Raw genomic sequence first — 6000 nt, 5'->3', positions numbered from 1 at the left:
GGAAAAAAAGAAACCTCAGTGTAACATACACAGCATTTCCTAAAGACTGTGTTATTGTTCTTCATTTATTTCTAAAGTAAAGGTTTTTCCTATAGTTGCTATGAGTATCTAAGATGGTGGTCCATTTTCCTGCCTCCTCAAAAGCTATACTGAAGTGGCAGTCTCACTAGCTGATACTTTAGAGTCATAGACAGAGAAAAAACATCATGAACAGTGCTTGGTCCACAACAGACATTTTCTTTGTTTTGTTTTGTTCCTTTGGTTTTTTGAGACAGGGTTTCTCTGTGTAGCCCTGGCTGTCCTGGAACCCACTCTGTAGACCAGGCTGGCCTGGAACTCTTGAACTCAGAAATCCACCTGCCTCTGCCTCCCAAGTGCTGGGATTAAAGGCATGCACCACCACATTTTTTTTTTTAAGATTTATTTTATGTATGTGAGTACAATACTATAGCTATCTTCAGACACACCAGAAGAGGGCATCCGATCCCATTACAGATGGTTGTGAGCCACCATGTAGTTGCTGGGAATTGAACTCAGGACCTCTGGAAGAACACTCAGTGCTCTTAACCGCTGAGCCATCTCTCCAGCCCCAGACATTTGTTTTTAACAGAATATTTTTAAGGTTTATTCTAGTTTTATGTGCATTTGTGTTTTGCCTGCGTTTATCTCTATGTGAAGGTAACAGATCTTCTGGAACTGGAGTTAAAGACTGGAGTTACAGCTATAGTGAGCTGCCAGGTGGGTGCTGGGAACTGAACCCTTCAGAGCAGCTAGTGTCCTTAACCACTAAGCCATGTCTCTAGCCACCAGAACAGACATTTTTATTTTATTTTTTTGTTTTTTTGAGACAGGGACATTTTTATTTATTTATTTTTTATTTTTTTGGTTTTTTGAGACAGGGCTTCTCTGTGTTCCCTGGCTGTCCTGGAACTCACTCTGTAGACCAAGCTGAACTGGAACTCAGAAATCTGCCTGCTTCTGCCTCCCAAGAGCTGGGATTAAAAGCGTATGCTACCTACCGTTGCTGGGTGATATTTTTATTTTTAATTAATTAATCAATTAATTATTTGGACTCGGGGACTCACACATGTTAGGTCACTGTTCTACCATTGAACTACATTTCTAAGACTAATTTTAAAAATTAATCTATTATTTTCAAATGAGGTAACAGTCTATAGTCCAGACTGGCTTGGAATCCACTAAGTAACTCATACTGGCTTTGAACTTGTGATCCTCCTGCTTCTGCAGCTTAAGTAGCTGTAATTACAGGCCTAATTCACCAGGCCAGGCTGACCTTTTCATTTTCTTCTGTTTATTTTCCAAGTTTGCCACAGTACACGTATAGATAGTTATGACACGAAGCTAGGACCCTGGCTGTCCTGGTTCAGAGAATGAGAGAGCCCAGTTATCTGGGATTTGACCTTTATGATCACAGAGATCACGGCTTTAAGGAGCCAGGCAAAGCACCTCAGAGCCCTCAGCGTCTGGAGGGAGAGAGAACTAACTGTATATCCTCTGCAGAGGCTCCTGGCTGGGTTGGAGCAGGTAAGGAGAGCTGGGGAACAGATGGTGGCTTCAGTCAGCAGGAGCTGGACTCTGATCATCGCTCAGCCCTCCTGGACAAGGAAATCCCTGTGTGCTAGGAGAGGTTCCAGATGGTACAATGCAGGCCACTGCTGGCAGGAAGTGGACTCAGCTCTTTTCCAGTCTAGCTCAGGGGCACAGTCCAAGTCACTCAAGAGAGACCAGGGACTGAAACAGATGATGAGTCTGACCTCTTAGATATCCAAAACATCCCTCTGAGGTGAGCGCTCTGCCAAAGGGGTGAGATGAGTACAGGCAGTGGCAGCCACAGATGGCCCCAGGAGAGAGGGGAGAGTCAGAGTGCGCTGGAACCTGCAGCCTGGAGGGGGATCTTGGGCTTGCTTTATGGTTGGGGTGCATCAGACGCAGGGATAGAGAAGAGCTGCACCCAGGTGGGCAAGTCTGAGTCGAGAGAAGCAGGGGACCCCAGGAGACTGGGGCAGAATATCATTGCTCAAAGCCAGTCTGGGCCACATAGTGAAACCCTATCTCAAAAACCAAAACCAGGTCTGGAGAGATGGCTCAGCCCATGACAGTGATGTGACCATGTCTGAAAATCTAAGTGGAATGGACTCTTGCAAGCTGTCTTTCCACTTGTGTGCTATGGCAGACATGTGGACTGCCACAGCAACATGGCCACCCTACACACAAAACAAAGTCATAAATGTGAAAATTTATATGTACAAAATAAATTTTTTACAGGTAACCTGAGACTCAGAGAGGTTTGTTTGTCCAAAGGCACACAGCTGGTGATGGGGTAAGACCTCCACCTCGCTGGAATCCTCCACTCCCGGGAATGCTCATTCTTCCTAACGGCAGGAAGGGAGATGAGGGCAGGACGGGAGATCAGCGTGGGTTTGTTTGTTTGTTTGTTTGTTTGTTTGTTGCTTTTTAGAGATAGGGTTTCTCTGTGTAGCCCCGGCTATTCTGGAACTCTCTATGTAGACCAGACAATGCTGGAACTCACAGAGATCCTCCTGCCTCTGTCTTCGGAGAGCTAGGATTAAAGGTGGGTGCCACCACCACACCCAGCTCTGTTGTTTTTGGTGGATAGTTTTACTAAATTGTCCAGGTTGGTTACACTTGGTATTCTCCTGCTTCAGCTTTTCATGTGCTCAGAGTATAAGCACAGGCCTTTCTATACATAGCTGATTATTCTATTCATTCATTGTCTGTCTCTCTGTCCGTCCGTTCCCCACCCCCCCTCTGATTTTCAAGACAGGATTTCTCTGAGTCGTCCTGTTCTGGAACTTGCTCTGTAGACCAGGCTGGCCTTGAACTCACAGAGATTGCCCCTGCCTCTGCCTCTAAAATGCTAAGATTAAAGGTGTATGCTACCACTTCCTAGCCTGGCTGATTTTTGTTTTGTAATTTTTACTTTTACCCCTCCTTATACATATAAACATATACAATAAAATTTAAATGCATTATTATTTATTTAGATAGTGTTTCATTGTGTAGTCCTGGCTGGTCTGGAATATGTTATGTAGAGCAGGCTGGTCTTAAACTCACAGAGTTCTACCTGCTTGCCCTGCCTCCAGAGTGCTGGGCTTTAAGATTGTGCATCACCAGGTTAAGTTTCTTTGGTTTTGGGGACAGAGTCTCATTATGTATGGCCTGGAAACATCTTGGTCTGTACACTTGCCTCTAGAATTAGAGAGATGTGCTGTTATACATGACTTTATGTAAATTTTAAAGGGGGAATGAGGATGACACCATTTTTCAGAAATAGGTGTGAGGACTAGTGGATCAAAGTGATAATAACCACAGTGAACTCTCAACAACAGAGAAATCTGGCCGCTAACAGCTGCCAGCAAACTCACTTGGCCTCACCATCCATTTCCCAAGCCTGACAAAAAGTAGAAGAAAGTTCTATCCAGGGGACCCATGGCTGGGATGGAGGAACAATGAATGCAAATGTCTCCACTGGGCACAAGGACAGCACTTCTCATTAGAGTTGACTCTCCAGAAAGGAACCTGGTTCCCTCCACCAGGGCCCTAGAGTGGGATGAGGTTCTCTGTATTCTGGCAACCCTCCCTCTTCTGTTTTTACCTTTTGGTGAGTAATAGGACCTCTCTTTCTGTTTCTGTCCGTCTGTCCGTCTGTCCGTCTGTCTGTCTGTCTCTCTCAGAGAGAGAGAGAGAGAGAGAGAGAGAGAGAGAGAGAGAGAGAAAGAGAGGGGGAAGGGGGGAAGGGGAGGGGGGGAGGGGAGGTGGGAAAGGGAGAAGGAGAGATATGTTTTTCAAGACAGTGTTTCTCTGTGTAGCCTGGCTGTCCTGGAATTTGCTCTTAGACCAGGTGGCTTCAAACTAGTTCTTAACACTGCTTGTGTGTCCCTTTCCTCAGCAGCCTAAGCTGCCCAGTTCTTAGTACATCTGACATCAGTTGCAACATGCACATTTGCACATTGCTATACTCTGAAGTTGGCCCCCAAGCTCCTCCTCACCATAAGTGTCTGGGGAGATGTGTAGCTGTTATCGCCCCCCCCACCCCCACTCCCGCCTTTTCCTTTCCCTGACTCCTCTTACCAGTGAGATTTTGGGGATTGAACCCAGGCCACATACATGCTAGGCTCTACCACTGACCTCTAACCTGGTCCCTAGAAGTGAGATCTTTTCACAGTTATCATTTGTCATCCACACTGTGTCATAGAAATAAGGGGAGAAACTGATGTGGTGGCACACACCTGTGAGATCAGCGCTAGAGAGAAGCAAGAAGGTCTGGAGTTCAGGACCATCCTAGCCTACACAGTGAGTTTGGGGCCAGCCATGACTACATGAAACCCAAATAACAAAAACAGTGGGATGGGAGGCTTCTTAGCAACGTGTGAATGTGTGGGGTAGGGTGGGAGAGTGGGGTGAGGAGGTGAGGGGGTGAGGGGTGGGTGGACATAGAGGTATTTGGTAGAGAGTAATGACTTTTTTTTTTTGGTTTTTTGAGACAGGGTTTCTCTGTGTAGCCCTGGCTGTCCTGGAACTCACTCTGTAGACCAGGCTGCCCTTGAACTCAGAAATCTGCCTGCCTCTGCCTCCCAAGTGCTGGGATCAAAGGCGTGCGCCACCACTGCCTGGCTTTTTTTGTTTGTTTGTTTTGCATTTTTTTTTGGAGTAATGACTTCTTTAACAACTTTTTTTTTTGCATTTTAGTACGTTGTGAGTGCATGTGGGTGCACCAGACATGTGTGTGGAGGCCAGAGAACAACCTGTGGGTAATCAGGTCTTGCCTTCCACAATTTTTGGTTCTCTTGCCAACCCTAAAGAGTAATGATTTTTTTTTTTTTTAAATCCTGAATGGTGGTGTTTCCTCCCACAGTGTTTGTGGAAGGCTTGGGTCACCTGCCAATCTCAATTGAGTGAGAAACAGGTCCAAAAAGTTACCACATCTTAGTATTGTTGTCCGTCATTTTAGAGTTTGCTGGAATTCACATATATTCTGCTGTACAGGTGGTTTTAAGAGTAAAGAACTGCCCCAGCCTGACACTGTTAGCATTACTATGCGTGGCCATTAGCACGGACAGAAGTGGGAGGAAACCCTCTTGCACAGCCGCCCCTAACAAACCAGAATGTTCTCACTATCCCTCATTTTCTTCCACCTATAGCTCACACCATGAATTCGTGGACAACTGCAGGTTGGCTATGACTGCATACTGTCCCTCTTCCTCACACAGTGATGTGAAGCACAGCAATATTTAACACTGGGCCCTGTGACAACAGACCCTTCAGGCCCTTGGACTGAGAGTCCTGTAGATGTTGGCAGGGTGATGAGACACACCCTGTGCTGCCTGTGTTATTTATGCCTCTGGCAGTGAAGCCCCTGACAAAGAAGCGTGTCACTGGGACACATGCTCTTTGTTCAGAGGTGCATGCCAGCACCGGCTGTGCAGGAAGGCACAGTGCCCTGTCTGTAGTCGCTCTTCCTTTGACTCTTTTGCGTTCTTTTTTATTTGGTGCAGGCTGTGGCTGTGTTTATTAATTTCTCTGTAGCTTAATCTTATTAAATACACATTCATCCTGTGGACTGTTTACCATGGGAAAGAGTCTTTTCTACCACAGATTTTGCCTTCAAGAGATAACAATCTCAACGTACTAGGTAGGATCAATCCCACCCTCCTTGGGAGTTACCAGGTTACTCTTCTCTCGAATAGGCTATACCTGCCACCAGCAGCACATGACAACACCTATGGGCTACCTGTTCTCATAGGGTTCTCAACTGTTAGCCATCCAGTGTACCAAAGTAAGAGTCCCCAGCGGTGACTCACTCTAGACCAGGATGGAGCAAAAATATGGTAGTTTTGGATCAGATCTATAAAGTTTAACTTTGATGGGGCTACTGGTGGTGATTAAGCCTTAATTCCTCATTTTTTCAATTAAGTTATCACCAACTTCATAGGGTTGCCTGAAAGTTAAATGGGACCT

The sequence above is a fragment of the Grammomys surdaster genome, unplaced genomic scaffold, assembly GCF_004785775.1.
Source record: "Grammomys surdaster isolate TR1022 unplaced genomic scaffold, NIH_TR_1.0 199, whole genome shotgun sequence".
Classification (NCBI taxonomy): domain Eukaryota; kingdom Metazoa; phylum Chordata; class Mammalia; order Rodentia; family Muridae; genus Grammomys; species Grammomys surdaster.
The sequence above is the reverse complement of the archived record's forward strand: the minus strand, read 5'-3'. Positions refer to the sequence as shown.